General features: G+C 46.7%; 1 protein-coding gene across 2 annotated transcripts in view; it reads left to right on the top strand.

Annotated features, from left to right (window-relative positions):
* Positions 1 to 14,484, top strand: part of LOC121271151 (vascular cell adhesion protein 1-like) — a 51,139-nt gene that overhangs the window by 35,864 nt on the left and 791 nt on the right. The gene's annotated exons all lie outside the window — the stretch shown is intronic.

The following is a 14,484-nucleotide window of genomic DNA, read 5'->3' on the forward strand; positions in this document are numbered from 1 at the left end:
TCCCTTCTTCATCAATAACTGGTGACCCCATCTTGAAACCCTCTTCTCTCTTAAAGCTACACCTACACTCAAAGAATTTTAAAGTTGGATCACAATTCTTCTCTCCCACCTCCAGTGGGCTTCATCGATGGCCCTGATCACTCCCAGAAATGGAGAAAAAGATTTTTGAGAAATAGCATTGCGGTAGGATTAAATTTTTAAAAATCGGAGTCAGAACAAGTTTGCACACTACTTTATTCCATTGGGCCCATCATAGATGACATAATTGCAAGGCAAGCCATAAATCAGTCATCTACTAAATTTGTCTTAAAATCTTTCAACTTTTTCTTCAACCTGAGATCCAATAAAATCCTGGAATGTGCCAAATTTAGGAGGGTCCAGCACCCTGAGGAATCTGTCAATTCCTTCATCAACAATTTCTACTACATGACAGAAGGGTGTGAATATGACGACTTAAAACCCAAACTCATTTGAGACAGAATCGTGGTGGGTTTAGTGGATGATTCACTGTCTGACCTCCTCCAAGCCAAAGACGATCTTACTTTCTACAAGGCTGTCCAGCTGGTTAGACGTTCTGAGTTGCGTGACCAACACCAGACCATTTTCAGAGGAGAACACTTCATAACAACATAAGAAATAGGAACAGGAATATACCATTCGGTCCCTTGAGCCTGCTCTGCCATTCAATAAGATCATGGCTGATCTTCTTGTGTTTTGATTTCCATATTCCCATCTAACTCTGATAACCTTTGATTCCCTTGCCTAACAAGAATCTGTCTAACTCTGCCTTAAAAATATTCAATGACCCCGCCTCTACCACCTTCTGAGGCAGAGATTTCCAAAGTCGCACAACCCTCTGAGAGAAAAAAATTTTCCTCATCTCTGTCCTAAAAGGGCAACCCCTAATTTTAAAACAGTGCTCCCTAGTTCTGGACTCACCCAGAAGAGGAAACATCCTTTCGATGTCCATCTTGTCAAGGCCGTTCAGGATCTTGTATACTTCAATCAAATCACTCCTCACTCTTCTAAACAAGCCCAGTCTGTCCAACTTTTCCTCATAAGACAACCCACTCATTCCGGGTATCAATCTAGTAAACCTCCTTTGAACCGCCTCCAATGCACTTACATTCTTCCTCAAATAAGGAGAACAAAACTGCACACAATATTCGAGGTGCAGTCTCATCAATGCCCTGTATAACTGAAGCATAACATCTTTACTTTTATGTTCAATCCTCTCGTAATAAAGGATAGCATTCCATTAGCCTTCTTAATTACTTGCTGTACCTGCATACTAATTTTTTGTGACTCATGTACTAGAACACCTAGATCCCTCTGCACCTCAGAAGTATGCAGCTGTTCTCCATTTAAGTAATACTCTGCTTTTTTGTTCTTCCTGCTAAAGTGGGGCAGAAGCTACAGTTCATGTAGCTTCATGGGGCAGAAGCTCCAGTTCAGTCCACCATATCAAGCCTCAGAAGTGCAGGGACTACCCAAGTCAGGTTATGCCACCCCTGAACCACCCTGCTGAAAGACCTTGCCAGCGCTGAGGTGTGAAGCATCCTCACAGGAAAGACCAATGTCCTGCGAGAACTGCCCAGTCTTCCAGTGCCACAGACAGGGACATTTCAAGAAGCTGTGCAAGTTGAGACCCCAGCACCCCACAGACAACCCGAAAGCCATCCATGAGGTCGAGGCCTGCAACCCAGAAGACACATAGCTTCTCTTCTTGGGCGACATCAGGTGAAGTGACTCTTTGTTCTGGAACATAGACATCATGGTGAACAGCCATCTAACCAACTGAAGTTAGATTCAGGTGACGGAGTGAATGATGGACACTCCACATTACAGCATAGGGGGAGTCCAACTCCCAGACATTGGCATGATACTGTTAGGAAATAGAGATAGTTTAAATAAGTCATATTTGTATTTGTCGGTGTTAGAAATTAGTTTTAGCTGTAAGGTTTCGTTTGATTTATATTTCAGTATTTATGTGTTAAGAAAAGGTCAAGTTGAGTTTTAGTTTCCCTTTAAAAGGTGCCTGCATTTCTAATGAGTTTTACAAATCTAAGAGAAATTAAAGTAAAAAAAAAGTAGAAAACTAGTGCTGTTGCCTAGCAACAGGGCTCCAGAGAGGTAGGCCCCACACACACACACGCACGCACACACACCACACAGAAAAAAACAGCAGTTTGAGTTCAGTTTGAAGACAGCTGCCAAGAGAGACTGCATAGTGGGAGAGGGAACTGCAGAGAGAGTAGGTTTACCAAAAGAGCCAAAAGGTCCTAAGGCAAAAGGGATGAGACAGAAACAGGAGAAAATCCGATGCAGACCTTCTAGTCAACGGAAGGACAGGAACCTGGAAAAGGTCCTATTAAGTGAAATTAAAGATAAGGAGTGGAGGGGAGGAACCCAGGCTTCAAGTTAGAGATGGAAGCTGCAGGAGGCATATAGGCATGTGAGAAGCCAGAAGATCCAAAGAGATGGCTGAAGGTCTACAACTCTTTGCTATTGGCATGTGAAGTAGTGGTGTACTGTTGACGCCTAAGTTGGTAAGAGAGAGTGCATGGAAGAAAGCTTGAATGTATGTGACGACCTAGAGGAGGGGAACATCAGGAGAGTTCAAAACCTGGAGATGAACCGCTGTGGAAGGCATCGGAGCAAAAGCATCAACTTGGGAGAAGATTCCAAAGTGAGTTCTTGGAGATTGGAAATGGTGAAAGACAGAGTTCAATGAGACCAGTTGGCATGGTGTGACAAGCATCTGGGGCGCGCTGGGGTAGCGAAGGTGTCGATGAAAGATCCATAGCATCTGGTTGAGGTGGCATCTGTCACTTGCTTTCAGAGTGTGGTGTGTCTGACCACAGGGTGCCTATTGGTAAATGGACTGTGTACTTACTGTGAGCATTAGAGTATAAAATAGCTTTTGTAACTTGTGTTATCCTTACAAATCTAGATATATCTGTAAAGATATAGTTGTGGGTAAAGGATTAGTGTAATATAGTTCATCTTTTCTTGCTTAATAAATGTTTTATTCTTCCGTTAAAAGTTCATCAGCTGATTTCCGTGACTTTATCCAGTAGTTACTCTCCGTGTCTCTAAACATAAAACATAAAAGTTAGGATCTAACAAGCCAGGTTCCATCCTGAGTTCAGGCTTGTCCAGTAGAAACATCAGTTGGGATCATAACAATACAGGAACCATTGAGGTACAGCAATAAATAGATCATGGAGGTAATGTACGTCATGCAAAATCAGCCCTACTCTCTCCTCAGTAGGGATGCTTGCATAGCTCTCGATCTTCTCCAGCCAGCAGAAGAGGTGAAAGTCACCGTGGCCCCCATCCTCCTAAAGATTCAACCATAAAACAGCATTCAAATGTTGACTTCATTTGTAACCTCTCTTCCTTTTTCGCGGAGTAGGTCTGTTCTTCTTCATTCCAGGTCCCTGAACCTGTCCAAGGGCCGGACCAACCTACTGCAAAGGGAGCTACCATAGCACCCCTGATGGAAGTGATGCCGGAGCTGAAACAACCTTCAGAAAAGCCTCTACCTCCAACAGCGACGGTAGACAAGCCAACCACTGCACAAACCTGACAACCTCCAAACAACGGGCCAACCAGGTAGCAGCCTCACACAACCTATGCAATGAAACAAAGATGAGCTACCCGCCCAATCTTCTTCTTTCCACAGGAAGGCTCTCCCTCAACCACAAAGAGCTTCCCGAGGCCCGAAAAAGTGAAAGAAGAAACTACACCAACAATCTGACAAATATCAGTTTCGTCCACCTAGAAAAAGACAATCATGAATAACCACAACCAATCACCGCCAAACCATCCAGACTGACCAGGCATGGGGCACCATCCATCAATAGAAGAAGTGAATGATGCCATATTATATTGCAGTATGACCTCCAACCCACAACCAAGAACAAGAACCTCTAGAGCCTACCACTCTCCCAACCAGAAAACAAATGAGAGGTGGCAGGGGTACAAGACCTCCCGACTGTCTGAATATCTGATGTCAAGGATTGAGTTGGGGAGATAGGGTAGTAAGAACATTGCTAATGCATGCCATTAAAGTTAATGTTATAGGGGAGAATTATGCCCATGTTGGGCGGGCTGTGGGGGAGCGGGCTCAGGCGGGCGCAGACCCGATCACCGCCCGCGATCGGTTCCAATTAAGGCCCGCCCAGCGTAGTTCACCACTCCTGTGCATAGTGGGAGTGGGCGGGCGGCAGCGGGTACACTCAGACCTCCAGGTCCAATGGTGACCCAGCTGGCAACCTTGGAAAGGCAGCTCACACTGGCTGGGAGAAGAGTACATCAGAGGGGCAACGTGCATGACACAAGTCCGGAGGGCAAGCTAATGGGACAGGCCAGGCCAGAGGGTAAGCCAGCGGGGCAGTGTGCCCCTCGTTTTTCTGATGAGTGCCTAGCTGCCCTCCTGGAGGAGGTGGCAGTGCAGTGGGAGGTCCTTCTTCTGAGGGACGGGAGGCAGAGGCCTCCCCACCTGATCAAGTGTGCGTGGGAGGAGGTGGCTAAGAGTGTTAGCTCCCATGACATGGCTCCAGTGCCGCAAAAGATTCAACGATCGCCTGCGCTCGGGAAGGGTGAGTACCATGTTGCCTCAATTCACTTAATGCAACCATCACCCTTTCCTGCCAATATCCGCCCCCCCAACCCCACCCCACCACGGAGCTCTGACTACAGTAACGTCATTGAATCCCTCACGACATGGATCCCTCGCTGGGCATGACAGCAGAGATTGCCCATGCCCAGTTCACCCTGAGAGGGTTGAGCTAGGATGTGTTCTGCATTCACAGCATGGGTGACACTGACACCCAGAGTATAGAATGAGGTTGAAAGTCAAGGGTCTGCACCTAGGCAGAGAGCTGGAACTGTGAAGCATGTCGAAGTCAGGATGCTAACATGCTGGGAGGGGAGCTTCTAGTTGGCAGGGCACCAATCCATTTCTGGTGTTTGCATTCCACGTGCTTGTGCCTCCTTGCTTAGCAAAGTGACACCTTGTGGTGCCACATGTGAAGGAGCAGCATTTGGGCAATGGTGGGGGGTCAGCCCTGGCTTGTTTGGGTGAGTGTGTGACAGCTGCAGGGTGATGAAGAACTGGAGTCCTGTAATGTCCCACTCTGGCTGGGTTGGCAGGGATACGATGGGAATTCAGGTGCAGGCTGGACTAATCAATACTCCTCTCTCCTTTTCAGGAAAAGACTGTGCACTGTGCCTCTGAATGAATGTGGACTGGCGAAGGCCAGGTCCAGTTGGCCATCCTAACGGCTTTCAAGCAGCAGGTCAAGGATCTGGAGGCGCCATGCCCCCAGGTCCACCGGTGGCGGTGAGGCTGGGATGCCACAAGGAGGTATGTTTGGTGAGCAGTCAGGTCACCTTGTGTGTCAAAGAAGCCATGGCACTGCTGAATGCTCAGGGATTTAAGTTAGCAACATGGGTTTACCATTGATTATGGAAGGATGAGCACATAATGATCGGGGTGGAGTGGCATGCAAGTTGACATTGTCTGCACTGTAAATAATCAAATGTCCTTTTTCTTCCTTTCAGCATCACCGGAGCAAGGCTGGGAAGAGGAGGCAGAGGGCCCACCTCTCACCCCTGAAGCCCCAGAGCAAATCCACTCACCAGTGTCACACCATCTCAGCCAGGAAGGCACCAGCACAGATACTAGCAACTCGGTGGGAATTAGATATTGTGTTCGGGGCACAGTGGTGAGGGCACTTCACACTCGCATGAGGTGTGGGCAGAGGCAGAGAGTGCCCAGGGTGCTGGCAGTCGGAGGACTGCTGGGGACCAGGCACATGCTCGGTCAGTGACTGATGATGTGCCATTGGAGTTGTCCGTGAGGCAGCAGACGCTGGAAGTGCAGCAGGGTATGCGGGAGGATCTGGCGGAGATATATGAGGCAATGCATGGCATGGTGCCCGTGCTGGAGGAGTCCACGTGGAGCATCACCAATGCAATGAGCCTCATGGCCGAGCGCCAAGCTTCCTCCATGAAGAGAGTGGCGTATCTCGTGGAGAGGCTCTTCCAGGAGACCAGTCAGGGCATCCTGGGGGATGCATTCGGACCCGGCATTGGCCTTAGCTGGTCGGAGATGCGTGGGAGATGGTTTGGACACCAATTATCCCAGTTCGGTGCCCATCCATCTATAGTGAGCAGGGAGGTCCGAGGCGAACTCACGTCGGCGCAGCAGCTGCTGGTCGTCTCTGCAAGCTCTTCTCAGGGCGCTCTGGATGAGGGCAACAGCTCCTCCGTCCCTTTGCCAGTGACTGTGGCATACGATGAGGTTGTGGCAACTGGAGAGAAGCCAGCTGTGGAACTGGCAGTTCCCTCCCAGGCGGGGCCATCAAATACTCTGCGGGCCAGAGAACGTCTGCCAAAGTCATCGAGGCCAACAGGCCAGTATAGTGAGCGGGCCGTCTGAGATGCCAGTGCCAGCGAGGGGACAGCACCTAGACGTAGCACTGGTCAACATAAATTTAGGGCACCTTAGGCACACCATGAGGTTCTCACTGCTGCTTTTATGTTGGTCCATAGTACTTTGTGGAAGACTTGGTGAAATGTCCAACACCGTTTTTGTTTTGCTTTATGAAGTTACATTTCTTCACTCAATAAATGTTGACATGCTGCCATGCCTCAGGGTGATTCCTTACTTTTGCAAGTGGACGGGAAGCCGCGATGTTATGAGTGAGCTGTTTGATATTGAGCTTTATTGACAAGGGCCTTAGTAAATGTTAGTATCCAGGCTGATTTAACACTCAGGTATCGAGTATGGAGCCTGCAGCCCTGGCGTGTGTTGAAGGTCCATCTGTGGTGGGCTAGCTGAAGGTCCTTTAGATTAAAGCCTCCCAGATGTCCCTGCCTCCCGGGAGGATGCCCGGGTCAGCATCTACCCCCTCAGCGTTCTCCTGTGCGTGCTCATCCTCGGACTCACTGCTGGACTCATCGTGTGCATCCGGAGCAACTGCTTCTACGTTTTTCTCGTCCACAACATTGCCCCTTTCCAGCACCAGATTGTGGAGAGTGCAGCATGCAACCACTATCAGTGACACACGATCTAGGGGGTATTGGAGTGCACTTCCCTGAGCTGTCCAGCCATTGGAAGCGCACCTTGAGAAGACCGATGATTCTATCCACCACAGCCCTTGTAGTGCCCTGGCTCCTATTGTAGCGCTGCTCAGTCTCTGTTCTTGGATGGTGGAGAGGTGTCATGAGCCACCTTCTGAGGGAATAGCCCTTGTCACCCAGCAGCCATCCATCCAGCCGGGCTGGAGCACTGAAGAGCCCCAGCACCTGGGAGTGAATGAGGATGTAAGTGTTGTAGGAGCTGCCTGGGTACCTTGCACAGACTTGTAGAATCTGCATCCTGTGGTCACACACTATCTGCACGTTCATGGAGTGGGAGCCCTTCCTGTTGACGAAGGCACCGGGCTCACCCGCTAGCACCTTGATGGCCACATGTGTACAGACTATAGCATCCTGGACACGGGGGAAGCCAGCAATCGCTGTAAAGCCTCTGGCTCACTCTGTTTGGCTATCATCATTCCAGCGGAAGTGGATGAAGGTCAATGCCCGTCTGAACAGAGCGTCGGTCACCTGCTTGACACAAGTGTGTACAGCTGTTTGGGACACTCCGCAGAGATCAAGCACCGACTCCTGGAAAGAGCCAGAGGCATAGAAATTAAGGGCAGCTGTGACCTTCAGAGCCACTGGCATGGGGGGCCCACCCACACAGTTTGCAGAGATCTCAGGGTCAATCATCTGACAGATGGAGGTGACTGTCTCCCTTGAGAGACGCAACCTCCTTTGGCATCGGACCTCAGACATATTGAGGTAGCTGCTTTGCTGCCTGAATACCCTGGCAGCAGAACATTGGCATCTTCTGCGGCCCCTTCCACCTTGCACTTCCTGTTGGCCCTGTGCCCCTAGTGCCTGTGCCTCTCCTCCCAAAGATGGCTTCCCCAGAGGCTGAGTGTGGAATCCTGGCCTCCTCCCTGCTCTAGCCCTCCCTTCCTCCTCAGAGGAGGTGCTTCCAGTGAAGAGCACAACTCCCATTCCCAGGCTAAGGGAAGGCTTCCTGATAGCTGCAGGCCCCAGAAATGATCTTTACTGTAGAGTCCTGACCAAGGCTTTTACTCCTGTCCTCGCAGCTGATATGAGTTTTGAAGTGTTCCTGCTCACACAGGCAAGTATGAGTAACTTTCACACTTAAATACCTGAAATATCACATTCGCGAACCCACTCACCCCTCTTATCCCGCTCGTGGATGACATTTACACAAATGTCTCCTACCCGCCTGCCCATTGCGCCTGTGTGACATCCTGAAGATCGCACGGGCCCTGAAAAATCAGCGCCAACTACTGCCTCAAGGGCCTTAACTGGCCCGTTATTTGATGGCGGGCGCACATCCGAACTTATATCATGCCCCTCTTCCCAAATATGGTGATGGCAGGGATGACGTCAGAACACTCGCCCGACATCACCATGTGTCATTTTACACATGGCATGCAGGACACGCCAACAGGAAAATAATGAAATAGCATAGAGTTAGAATAGTTTATAGTCGTAACATTAAAGTTGGTACACGAGTCTTATAGTAGTGTAAACTTGAAGCAAACTGGAAGTAAGCTAATGTCAGTCTCTATCCAGAGGATAAAGACTTGGGAAGAGGTATAGTAGAAGGATCTGGTACTTAAATGGTTAACATGAGACTGAGTACATTACCGCACATATGGGACAGGGCCCGCTTGCCGATGCCTAAAATAACGCGGGATGAGGTTAGACAGAACCCCCAACGTCATCCCGCCCCATTTAAATTTTCAGGAAGGCGGGGGCGCAGCAAAATCAGCTGTGGGCCCACCGACCTGTCAATGGCCAATTGAGACCATTGACAGGATCGTTGAAACAATTAAAGGACCTGCCCGTCCAACCTTAAGGTTGGTGGACAGGCCAGGAGCCCCAGCGGGGAATAGAGAAAACATGAAACCTCATTCACAGCCGGGATGAGGTTTCATGCAGGGTTTTAAAAATTTTAATAAAGTTATTATGTAAATTATGAACATGTCCCACCTAACAAGCAGAAAATTATGCCCATGGTGATGTAAGAAGGCTCATGACCTAGAGCTAGGGCCAGTCTAGAGATGTGTAGCAACGTGTAAGGACTGAGTATGGAGTCCTCTCCATACCTACTGTAAATATGTACATAGTTCAGGTATAGTTAATGAAGGCTTCCTTGTACCTTATACAACTCTGCTTCACGGCGTTCAAGCAGTAACCATCAAGCATAGTGACAACAGAATATACCATGGTACGCAGCTGTAGGATACATCAGTTAGCACCAGAAGTTGCTGAGTGAGTTTATCACTCTGACACTGGGGCAGTTCAGTATCACAAAAGGGATAAAGAACACGCATAAGATACTAATATTAATATTTTGTTCATTGTTTTAAATAGTCCAGCATGTGTCCTAGATGCCTAAGCAGCAGCTCAAACCAATATAATGGGCTGTGTACATCCAGCACCATATTGGATCTGAGGACCCCGTTTTGCACCATTGAGTTTCTAGGCCTTGGTTTCTGTATAAATTGAGGAATGTGTCTCACACTGGCACAGCTGGAATTTGGAACTCACTGGCAATGGGGCTGAACTTGTGTCCCACCCACTGCTCTGCTGCTTCTCCAAACACCTTTCCTTATTATTTAACATTTCTTTTCCAAACAATCCAGGAGACACAACCATATCAGTAAATAACAAAACAGTGTCAGAGTTTCCCGTATATGTCAGTAAAGGGAATGAGGTTACAATAACCTGCAATTCTAGTGGAAACCCCACACCTACAGTAAAGTGGGAAGACCCCAGTAATGGCAGCAACATTGAGATTGGTCCTCCTGGAGTTCTCCGTATTTCCCAAGCAACATCAGAACATCAAGGAATTTATAAATGTCGAGCTACCAATCAATATGGAATTGATGAGAAGGAAGTGGACATCAGGGTCAAATGTCAGTTTATAACATTGGTCAGAATTCAAAGAATAAATAATTATTCTCTTGAGGATTGAAACAGCATTTTTGTTACTCCAATTAAAACCTGAGTGTTATGTTGGTTTACTTAATTCTGATCTCTTTGATCTCTTCCCTTTTCTTCAAGGCTCCTGTTCCACTCCACCCTTGCTGATGATGGGACAAATGGATTAACTATTGCCTGCCTGTAACAATGCTGCTCTGTAACTAGCCTCTGGGATATTCGTACGAGTGGCTCAGAGTGACACTCCCTTCCACTTGTTCCTCTTTGTGTGTAGAAGCACCTTACTCCTGCTCTGTGCTTGTCCAGAATGCCTGGGCAATAATGTGGCAGGAGTAGAGTTGCAGATGTGAATCCCTACGCTGCCAGTCCATGGTGCAAGGTGTTGGCAGCTCAGTGATCTGCAGCACATGGTTAGGCTTCAATTCTAATAGTAAGCAGGGGGGAGGTGGGACAATCACAGTAAAAAATAAAGGACACACAGCAGGTCGATCAGAATCTGTGGATAACATGTTGGTAAGCTTTGTGCTGTAAGCTGAAAGATGAACATGATCTTTAATGGAAGCAGAAGCAAAAAGGAGGGACAAACAGAGTGGAAGAAAAAGTGAAATTCTGGAATCAGCTTAAAAGAAAAATAGGGAATTATTAGATGATGGATGATCTTTTTATAAGAGAATGAAAAGCTGCATTAAATTAGTTAAAGGTAATACAGGGAAATGGAGTGCATGAGTGAGTAAAGTGAAAAAATGAGAGAGATTAAAAAGATAGAACACCTGGAGATCAAGTCTGAGATTAAAAAAGGAAAGCCTAGCAAAACACATGTGCTAATTCTAAGTAGAGAAAAAGGAAGCCAATAGCATGGCTAGAGACACTCCTCTTCTTTCCCTATCAGTATGTGTTCTAACAAATGGCCTGTACCTCAAATTTATACTCTTCTGCCCATGCCAGGGAAGAAAATGGAGGCAATCATGTCAGTCTGAGTCACTAAAGTTTAAATTTCACAGAGAGAAACTTCACCTTCATATGATTCCTATAGGTGTGTAAATGGGAAAAGACAGGAAGAACAGGTTGTTTGTCCTCCATAAAAATCAGAAGTGGGCTATTATATGGGAAGAGTGAAAGAAGGTGTAGATTAAAGACAGATATACTGCTTTGGATACTGTTGGGGGGGGGAATGGCCTCTCAGGGGAAAGCAGCAACAGCCAAGTTCACGGCACCGTGGGTAGCTCTGCTGCTCAGAGGGGTGAGAGAAAAACAAGTGGCAGAGCTATAGTGATAGGGGATTCAATAGCTGGGGCACAGACAGATGCTTCTGTGGCCGCAAACGTGAATCAAGGATGGTATGTTGCCTCCCTGGTGCCAGGTTCCAGGCTGTCACAGAGCGGCTGCAGGACATTCTGGGGAGGGAAGGTAAATAGCCAGTGGTCGTGGTACACATTGGTACCAACGACATAGGTAAACTAAGGGATGAGGACCTGCAAGCTCAGTACAAGGAGTTAGGAGATAAATTAAAATGCAGGATCTCAAATGTAGTAATCTCAGGATTACTCCCAGTTCCATGTGCTAGCGAGAGCAGGAATAAGAGGATAGACCAAATGAACACGCGGCTGGAGAGATGGTGTAGCCGGGAGGGATTCAGATTCTTGAGGCACTGGGACCGGTTCTGGGGCAGGTGGAACCTGTACAAACCGGACAGGCTGCACCCAGGCGGAGCTGGGACCAGTGTCCTTGTGGGGGCTTTTGCTAGTTCTGTTGGGGAGTATTTAAACTAGTGTGGCAGGGGGATGGGATCCCAGGAGTAGGATCAGATAAGTCAGATTCAGATCAGAAAGATGGATGCAGAATATTAGCTAGGGACCTTGTGATAGACATGGAGTTAGAGGAGAAGCAAAGTTTAAAAAGTGTCCAGCAAGGGAAATTGACAGGGTTAAACTGTTTATACTTCAATGCAAGGAGTATTACAAACACGGTAGATGAGTTAAGGGCACAGGTAGACACATAGCAGCAGGATGTCACTGCTATAACGGAAACCTGGCTAAAGGAGGGGCAAAACTGGCAGCTTAATATCCTTGTTTATAGAGTCTTCAGACACGATAGAGTAGAAGATAAAAAAGAAAGGGGTTTAACTAATTGTTAAAGAATCAATTCCAGTTGTGAGAAGGGATGATATACTAAATGGTTCAACAAACGAGGCTTTATGATTGAACTTAGAAAAAAAAAGAGATAGTCACACTACTGGGAGTATACTACAGACCCCCAAATAGTGAAAAGGGGATAGCAGAACAAATATGTAGGCAAATTTGTGCTTGTAAGAACAACAGTAGGAGACTTCAACTATCCTAATATCAACTGGGATTCAAATAATATAAGGGGCACTGAGGGAGAAAAATTCATGCAGAAAAAGAAAGCGTACGATAGGCACAAAGAACTAAAGCACTGCAGACAGCCAAGATGAATACAGAAAGTGCAGGGATGAAATAAAAAAATAAATCAAAGAGAGGGCATGAAAAAAGATTAGCAAGTAAAGTTAAAGATAACCCAAAGGTCTTTTACCAATTCATTAATGCTAGAAGGTTATTTAAGGAAGAAGTGGGACCTATCAGAGATGAAGATGGAAACTTGTGTGTAGATGCAGAGGCTGTGGGAAGGGTTTTGAATGAATATTTTGTCTCCATGTTTAGAAAGGAAAGGGAGGATGTAGATATAGTAGTCCAGGAGGAACACTGCGAGATATTGAATGGGATAGTCATAAAGAGAGAGAAAGTAAGTACTCAAACGGTTGAAATCCTTGAAAGTTGATAAGTCACCAGGGCCAGGTGGATTGTTTCTAAGGCTGCTAAAAAAAGTCAGGGAGGAGATAGCAGATGCTCTGAGGATGTTTTTCCAATCTTCACTAGATACAGGGGAGATACCAGAGGACTGGAGAAATGCAAACGTAGTTCCATTGTTTAAAATGGGATCAAAGGAAATGCCAAACAATTATAGGCCAGTTAGTCTCACATCGGTGGTGAGCAAATTAGTAGAATCAATCCTGAGAGATAGGATTAACTGTCATGTGGAAAGGCATGGACTAGTCAGGGATGGTCAGCATGGATTTGTTAAAGGAAGGTCTTGCCTCACAAATTTGATTGAATTCTTTGAGGAAGTGACAAGAAGGGTTGATGAAGGTAGTGCAGTGGATGTTGTGTACATGGATTTTAGCAAGGCATTTGACAAGGTCCCACATGGCAGATTGGTCAGGAAAGTAAAAGCCCATGGGATTCAGGGCAATGTGGCAAACTGGATAAAAGGTTGGCTTTGTGACAGGAAACAAAGGGTAATGGTCGATGGATGCCCTTGAGAATGGAAAGTTGTCTCATGGTGTTCCACAGGGCTCGGTATTGGGACCCATGCTGTTTGTGTTATGTATTAATGATTTGAACATGAATGTGGGGGGAACGATTGGGAAATTTGCAGATGACACAAAGATTGGCCGAGTAGTGGATAGTGTTGAGGATAGTCATAATCTCCAAAACGATATAGATGGTTTGGTGGAGTGGGCGGTAAAATGGCAGATGGATTTTAACATAGAAAAGTGTAAGGTCATACCTTTAGGGAGGTCAAACAGTTACAGGGATTACAATATAAATGGGAAAATACTAAGAGAGGTAGATGAAGTGAGAGATCTTGGCGTACAAGTACACAGGTTCCTGAAGGCAGAGAGTTCAAGTAGACAAGGTTGTAAAGAAGGCATATGGAATGCTCTCCTTCATTGGCAGAGGTATAGAATATAAAAGTAAGGATATAATGTTGGAATTGTATAAAACACTGGTGAGGCCACAACTTGAGTATTGTGTGCTGTTCTGGTCACCACATTACAGGAAGGACGTAATAGCTCTGGAGAGAGTGCAGAGGAGGTTTACAAGAATGTTACCAGAGTTAGAAAAGTGTAGCTATGAAGAGAGATTGGATAGGCTGGAGTTATTTTCCTTAGAACAAAGAAGGCTGAGAGGTGCCTTGATTGATGTGTACAAAATTATGAGGGGAATAGATAGAGTGGTCAGGATAAAATTGTTTCCCTTGGTGGAGAATTCTAGAACCAGGGGGCATAGATTCAAGATAAGTGGCAGAAGGTATAGGGGGGACATGAGGAAGAACCTTTTTACGCAGAGGCTAGTGGGTGTCTGGAATTCGCTGCCCAAGTTGATGGTAGAGGCAGAAACTCTAAACTCTTTTAAAAAGTACCTGGATCTGCACCTTGGGTGCTGTAAGCTGCAGGGCTATGGGCTGGGTGCAGGAAGGAGGGATTAGAAATGGCACCTGGGTATCCTCAACTGGCATGGACAAGATGGGCTGAATGGCCTCCTTCTGTGCTATAACTTTTCAATGGTTCTGTGGAAGAGCTGAATAAAGCGCATTAGACATTCCATGAGAAATTCCTAATGTCCATAATGCACA

This window comes from Carcharodon carcharias, chromosome 30, assembly GCF_017639515.1.
Source record: "Carcharodon carcharias isolate sCarCar2 chromosome 30, sCarCar2.pri, whole genome shotgun sequence".
NCBI lineage: Eukaryota > Metazoa > Chordata > Chondrichthyes > Lamniformes > Lamnidae > Carcharodon > Carcharodon carcharias.